We start from the raw sequence: 8,588 nt of genomic DNA, 5'->3' as shown, positions 1-8,588 counted from the left end.
ATCTTGATCATCTGGCAGTGAGCATACAAGGCAAAGTAGAGGGAAAGATACCACATAACTCCACCAGAGCCCATCAACAAATACACTACAAGTCTCTAATAACATGCGATCTGATATGCTCTATTACAGACTGAGCCTCCACCCAGCACTGATCCTGACAGCAGTGACTGAGGATCCCTTTGATAAATCATTCAGTGCCTCAGTACACCGACAGGCCCCGCCCACTGGAGTACAACTACAGAAGTAGGACTAAAAGCCAACCAGCTGCCTGAAGTGTAAGAAGGACATTCAGGACACCAAGAGCCTTGGAAGTATTCTTGGAAATTTGGGGAGCATATAATGACTTATAGGAGTTTTCACTTTGCAATTACATAATTATTACATAGTAATTATTTGGTGATTCTGATATTTTTAGCTATGCTAGCATCGCAGGTCTGAGTCTTTCAGTTGGTTACAGACTATAAAATGGGCGCCATGAAATTTTGTACAGACATGAACCCTAATAACTTCTTCTCAAGCGCCATCATCAGGTCACAATCGTAATTTTTTCAATAATGCCCAGGCGGCAACCTCTGATACTGAAAAGTGAAGCCAATGCGGAAGCGCCTTCAACTCGCATTCTTTATACTGGCCAACAGGGGGCGACTCCTCTGGCTGCAAAAAGAAGTCTGAATGTATAGAAGTCTGAGAAAATGACCCTACTTCTCACTTGATTTAGTTATATCAGTAGTTATTACCTTTAACCCTTTCAAAGGGTTCATTAAAGTGTTTTTGGTCACCTATCTTATTCAGTGTTTGGTTGTATTTAATTCCACCCTTTTGGGTCACTCCTGGTTGCAGAAAACCAAGATGTCGGCGGCCAAAATGACGAACTCGAGCGAAATTTTAGCATGATACCTAGCCTTATACCTACTTAGCATCAGCATGTTAACATCATGATTGTAAACATGTTTGTGTGCTACGGTTAGCATTTAGCTCAAAGAAAAAGAAAGTGCAGCCTCACAGAGCCGCTAGTTATGGCTTTTGGACTAATGGCGTTGGCTATGGCCCTGGCAGTTATATACAGGTTGTTCACCTGTATCATAACCTCAGGGTACAGACTCAATGTCTCCTGTACAGACAGAGAGTGTGAATAATGTCTCAGCAAGATGGCATGCCTGCTGAATAAATGTTTGTGTCATCCAAAATAATTTTAATCAAGGTTTTTAACACTATGAGAAGTCTTCAGCTGTACGTGTTCACTGTTGCAGAACTGTTACATAGAAAACTGTACTGAAATATGTTATGTTTAATGTACACTTGATTTCATCCAGATGGAGTTCTTTTTGTAAGATCAGCTAAAAGCTATTTAATGTATAATTAAAACACAAGCAGTCAAAGGCAAACGGCACTGTACGACGAGCACAAACTACTGGCTTGGCAAAGTTACCAAAACCTCATAGGAAAGAATATGGAGTTTACAAAAAGGGAAAGGAGAAGAAACCACAGATGTCGTCAAAAAAAAGAGGGTTTGTCCTTGAGGTTACCGCTTCTACGTAAATGAACGTGGGCTGTTGGGCCACATGAACACTGAGCCTCTGATCTGAACATGAAAACTCACAAGATACTATAAGGATTGTACACTCATGTATAAGACCGCACACTGTATGTTCTCATGAATGATACATGTGCACAAACGTGCAACATCAAAATGACAATCGTTTCTTTCATCAGTTGGGACAGTAACTCCCGCTGAGCCTCCCTTTAAATCAGTGGCCAAGGCTGCGGAGCCCCAGACCTGTTTTGTGAGCGTAAACATTCGGAATGAAATGTTTCTCTGGTTTGATGAGTCCTGCTCTGCAGAGATGCGTGTCTCTGAGGGGAGGCATTCATTAGAGCACTGCACCACCCACATGCAGTTTACCGACCCCTCGACCTCACATTAACAATCTCTGCAGGCTGTGTTATGAGTGTGTGTGTGTCTGTGTATGTGCAGGCCTTGAACTGTACATGCGGTTTGGGGGGGGTCCTGGTGGCTTTCCTGCTCTGCAGACCCGGTTTCCACTTTCTCTTGGAAAGTCCTTCCAGACCTTGACAGTAGGTTATGTTGACAACTTTGTTTAAAAAAATAACTGCACTAACAAATGTTTAGGCAACATTCTCAATTCCACACAAGCAGTTTTGGTCTTGAGTAAAGCATGTGTTTTTTTGTAAGTGTGGACACAACGCCACGAGTTCGACCTTTCGTTGGACCACAACTAAGCTTTGCCCAATCAAAAATATTCAACGGAATAGTTAAGACATTTTTGGAAATATGCATATTCACTCTCTTGCTGCGAGTTGAACCACCGTTAAATATGAACCTGGAGCCAGGAGACGAGCCTAGCGTAAAAACTGGGAGTAGGGAGAAACAGCTAACGTGACTTCAAGGTTTTTAAAACAAAACAAAAAGTGTAAAGATTACATGTTGAGGTTTTACGGAGGTTTAAGTGCTGGACTATTCCTTGGCTGGGCACAGTGACCTCATGGAGTCTCCTAACAGCTGCCTTGGACAGTTTCTTCCAGCTCCCATAAGCTAAACTAACAAATATGAGAGTGATGCTTCACACGAGATGGTAGCAACCGTAAAATGTCAAAAAGATCTAAAACCGAAGCATCACGGGGGCCAGTTATTCAGGAAAAGACAGACGGCGAGAACAGGTTTCATGAAAATGACATTCCCATACACAGAAATGACATTGTGAATTAATTTATTTTTTTGTCGTTGATTACGCATCACAAATAAACTTCAAAGGAGTCCGCAGAAGTCTATGTGAGGAGGAGGTTGAGGTGGTGGATGCGTCAAAAAACAATGAACTTTCACCCAGGAGACTGCTGCATATTTGTGTCCATTTTTGCAATGATTTTTTAACCTAGTAAAAGTAGTTTTGTAGCATTTTTTAAAAATATTTCTTTAAAATGTACATTATTAACCGCATGCCTCAAACTGTTTCAACCTGAAACCGAAATCTGGAAAAGAAATAATTTATAGTGCAGTTTAGTTTTATGGGAACCTATTATTTTGTAGGAGACAGGGTAGCAGGTCTAGATGTGAGAGGCCAGGGAGCATGTGGTGCTGAAGCCATGACTGGAAGGTGTTGATGCTAATTAATCCAGATTAATCCTGGAGAGCGATCCCAGTTTACACTGATGTATGCCAGACAAATTGTTGCTGTGACTGGTTACCAGCCAGAATGATTGTAGACATGCTGAGGTGTTGTTCTTTGAATACCTTAGTCTGATGAGGTGAGACAGGCAGCCAGGGAGAGCTTTGCAGACACAATGGAAACTGGCCAAGGTGGAGTGGAGAGTTGAAGTGTGAACCACTGGCAGTAAAACTGACAAGAAAAGATCTGTATAACATCCAAACATTTTTGTTTGGTCAGCTCCCGGTAGTGGGATAAAGGTCAAACGTTCCCTTTGTGGTACTTAAAAGAGAAGAGCAGTAGTTTGAGCAGCATACAACTGCACGGAATAAAATCCTGCAGAACCAGTGATCACACTTTGCAGTGAGTTCAACGAGAATGATCGTTTCTACTCTAAATCAGTAGGGTGGCACACGTTTATGTTAATACTTAAAATGCTGAAAACAATCGTGATTCTGCTAACTGTTCTCTGGTTATGGATTATTCCCTGATAGGCCATCACTATTTTAATGTGCACATCATTTATGAGAGTTTTTCCTCACAGGCTAAATCTAAAATGAGAGATTAGACACTGTTTGTATGTGACTCATGCTCGGCACTAGAGGTCCTCATTGGTACGGGGAATTTGGTAAACTATCTTCTCCTGGAATTGATGTGTCAAATATTACGATTTCCTGAAAGTCCATATGAACGGTTGGTCCTAAACTGCATCGTAGGCCATAATCATAATAATTAGACAACTATTTAAAGAAATAATATGATGCTTGAGCTGGAGATATTTCCAGAAATCTGTATTTGGCAGATTGCGATGTTTCAGATATTGGGAGGTCAGAATGGCTTTTTGGATATTCCAATCTCAGAGTTAAACTATACCGATGATTCAGAAGTCAAAGAGGGGTTACTTTTAACATGACCATGTGCCACGTATAAGAATAATTGATGCTCCTGGTGACCTGCTATGACCCTTTAATACTAGATTTTATTTTTTTTAATTGCAATAGAGCTTCCAGGGCATCCCTGCTTTGTGCCCCTGTGTACTGTACTGACACTATGGGGTCTGTTTATATAATAACTTAATCCATGCTAGGAACAACGGACCAAAATAAGAAGCCCTATTCAACCCTGTTGAAGGCTTTCTCAGCATCTAGCGAGATTGTCAGTAGTATGTTGTCCAGGCTTGCCAAAATACTGTCTAAGAAAATGGATGTTTAGGGTCAGGGTGTAAAATTATGAAAAGGTGCAAAAACGACCAAACACACAATTATGGGACAGAGTAAGAACGCTGAACCCTCACTCCTAAAACGTCCGCACGCAACACTGTGGTCCTCATAAAACACAAGAAAATATGATCAGTTCACAAGATCCTCAGAATCACAAACTGCTTTCAGACTGAGCAGTAAACTCCTGGGAGAAACCAAATGATCCGTGGACGTTTTGATAGTTTGTTTTATCGTTACTGACAGTGAGACAGTCGTTAGTGCACATATAGTTGTTTCATAACTCATAATATATCACCACATCAGTTAATCTGGGAATTTTGTAAATACATTCGGTGCAGGGGGGGAGACGATGTTTCATATCAGAGTTCAATTTGCATGATATCTACTGGATAGAAATCTCAGTCCAGCTCTAATTTGGATTGTTATGATCACACACAGAAGTATGATGAGGAAGACTCTCACCCCCTTCCTCCTCCCAGACTTAAAACAGGTTAAACGCGCGACATGAGGTCACGGCTGAAAACAATACTGTCTTACTTTCAACACAGTCAGCAGTCTGAGTTAATGTCATACTTGTAGCACTGCAAGTGAGACTGTGGCGCCATCTGTTGGCAAAGATATATCAGTGAATAAAAAAGTGAATGAAGTTACAATACTGCCATCATGTGGAGGTTTTCCAGATGACATAATATGCATCATTAGTGTCACTTGTCTTTAGAAATATACTGCAAAATGCACCACAAAGTGATCTCCTCACTATGTGCATATTAATACCAATTCAAGAATAAAACTGTGATTTTATTGCTTTATAAAGCTTGTGGGTGGCCGTGGATCAGTATCATCCCAGCGGCAAATTAAAGCCCCACATGGTACTCAAGGATCAGAAAAGACACATTTACTCAGTGAAAAAGCTTTTGCAGCAATGAAGTGCAATACATTTGGGATTTATTAATTCTGCAATCTTTGCATGATGTCGATGGATCATGCAGTGATTCAAGTTTAGTTTAATTCATGTCTACGGTCTTTCTATTCATTATTTTATATCTAAAACAACAACGGCACAAATGAAACTGCTGACATGTTTCATTCTTGGTTGAACCTTGTATGTATGCTCTGGGTCAAGATGGAGTGAAGTGTATCATCACAGATCATCAAACACATCACGGGTTAATGGAAACACCTATTGTAAACACAATCCAAACTATTTACATTTACACAATTTACTATATAAAAAATATCTCTCACACAGGCATGCCTGCGTTGGTAGAGGGGGCGTGGCCACATAATAGTGACGCCATCGACAAACTGCCCTTTCTGAGCTGCACTTGAACTTAACAAGTTCACCTTAATGTTCCTTGACTCCATAAAAGGTCATCTCAGTAGAACATTTGCGTTTAATTACCTTAAATTGTTGAATATTAAGCTACACAAAATAAACAACAGTAAGAGTTATTCCTAACTTCCATCCCTGGGAATGGGACCTTGCAGGGATTCTGGGAACAAGACAAGGTGGAGTGCCGGACGCAGAGGAAGTGGTTGTGGAATATTTGAAGGAGATAGGAATATATTTGTTTTGTTCCTTCATTATTAATACCATAAATTAATACATTATTCAGTGATATAAAGTGATCCAGGGACTACATATTGTACACATATTCTGTAGTAGATACTGTAGATGGCACTGTACACCTTCTAAGTAACACTTGCCACCCACCATTAAACCAGAAGAAGAATTTGTTTAAAAATCATATTTCAATTCACGATACATTGTATACATGCCTGCAAACTCATAAGAGGTGGCTCAGATCCTTTACTTATGTAAAAGTGATTTACCCAAAATGTTGGGTACAAAAACTCAGAAGTTTAAGCACCTATAAGCTGTTTAATCACAGCCTTATCTTGGGTATGACGAGACGAGCTTTGCACACCTGGATTTGGGGATTTTCTGCAGATCCTCCAGGCTCTAAGCGGTGTCCATTTCCTCCGGACGTACGCTTGCAAGGAGAGGAGAAGGAGAGGCTTCTGTCTGGTCACTCCATAAAGCCCAGAGCAGTGGAGTGTTGATAAGTTTCTCCCATCTCCACATAGGATCTCTGGGGCTCAGCCGAGCTGTTCCGAGCTCCAGGAAGAGTCCTTGTTGTTCCAAACTTCTCACATTAGGGAGTTATCTCTTGAAAACCTTCAATAAAAACAACATAATCCCGTCTCTAAACTCTACAAGCCGTTCCTTTGACCTCACGGCTTTGTCAGCTGAGATCTTATAAAGGACAGGTGTGTGTGCCTTTCCAAATCATGTCCAATCAGAAGACTTTACCAGGCGGGCTCCAATCAAGGTGTAGAAACAAAGACGATCAAGCAAAACCTTCTGAAACCCTGCTTTTGCTTTGTCATGGGATTTTGATGAGGGGAAATTAATTTAAATCTTTTTAGCGGCCAACATAACACAGTGAGAAAAAACACTTTGTATTTAATTCAACAAAATTCTTGGAACAAAGTTTTGCATTGTGATGATTCTAAATTCAGAAATTTTGGATTACATATAATAATTACACAAATGTGACTGTATGAACATATTCGTATGCAAAACAATTTCTTTAATCTGCTGACAAAACCCAGCTACTGGGATAATCTCACAGATGTGACTTGTCTCCTCTCCAGCAGTGAAAACAAGAAGACTTCCGACTCCAGTCACAGCGGCTGACTCAATCCCAAACATCCATCACCAGCTTAAAACTCTTCAGCAACCTCTTATCACCGTCACCCCAGTGAATCATACCACCTCTCCCACGTCTCCTCTCTGCGTCATCAAATAAATAATAAAATATCCAGTCAGTCAATCTTTTCTCTTGACATCTTACTTCTGGAAGTCATTTGGCTTCTCTTCCATCTCACATTTATTATTTTCATCGCTGCCGTTCAGTGTTAGTGTCCCTCTCCTGAAGGATGCAATTACAACACGGACTGAGAGCCATCTCATGTTGCAAAACATTTTGTTCAACCTAGGTCGTCTGAAAATTACAACTGGAATGAGATCCTTCTTTGTGCAACTCTATTTACCAAACTCGGACTGTGCTGCAATCATCCTTTTTGGCATTTCCCTGAAATGTGCACAGTAAGCATTACCTCTTATCCCCAGAGCGGCCTGATAATCCTAGTGATGCTGCTGGCCTCTGGTCCTTCCCCTGCTGTCTGCAGAGAGCTCGAGACTCCTCCTGGGTTTCCTCTGAATGATCTGCTGCTTGAGCTCAGCACAACTGAGAAACACTGACAGCAGGATACAGGTTGAAGGAACGGTGGGATTTTCAGGTTTTACTTCAACGATGAATCATCTACAATTTTGAAGTATTGGTCTTGAGTATTTTCATTTTATGCTGCTATAAACTTCTAATCCACTACATGTCAGAAGTTACTTTTTACATCACTATTTTTATTCTTCACATTAATAGTTTTTAATTTCACAAAGCAATCTGTTTTTCCAGACCTCTCTTATCAATACTCTATTTTTTTGCAGATATGAGAGCTCAACCTGTAGTAGAAAAGAAAAAGTACTTAGCAAAATAAATCATTACAATTCAAAAACAAATTAATAAATAGCAAACACTACAAAAGAGAAGATAAAAAAGAAAGACAGATTTAACTGCACACAAAACCTCACATTCATTAATTTCCTTTAAATGGCAACCGTAATGGGAATTATTTAGTTTGTTGTTTACACCCTAAAATAAAATTAAAAAAATAAAATAGCTGTTCAGTGGCACTGAAGTATTTTATCCATTTAACCCCAAATGACTGAAATCTGCTCTCTTGCCGCTTTAAAGAAAAGCCTAATTTCTCCATCATCCTTCATAATTTTGATAAAGTCTTGTAATAAAAGCCAAAATCCAAATAAAAACTTCACATAAACACCAAGATTAAAGCAATGTCCAACAACATAAATACAAACGTGTCTAACATAACTTTGGTTATTCTTCATCCCTATTTCACGAATCATCTCACGGCCCCTCAGATTTATCTTGTGACCCTTTGAAGGGGGCCCAACCCCTAGGTTGAGAACCACTGGACTAAACAGCATAGATTAGTTTAATAAAGCTCCACCTGCAGCTACAACAGTGAATGCTACTTATGCAATGATGCATACCAACCTAATAATGTCACATATGATCAGTCACATGGGCAAACACGTTTAATGCCGATACTTAAAGTA

This window comes from Pholis gunnellus, assembly GCF_910591455.1.
Source record: "Pholis gunnellus genome assembly, chromosome: 18".
In the NCBI taxonomy this organism is placed as follows: domain Eukaryota; kingdom Metazoa; phylum Chordata; class Actinopteri; order Perciformes; family Pholidae; genus Pholis; species Pholis gunnellus.
This window is presented reverse-complemented; position numbering follows the sequence as displayed.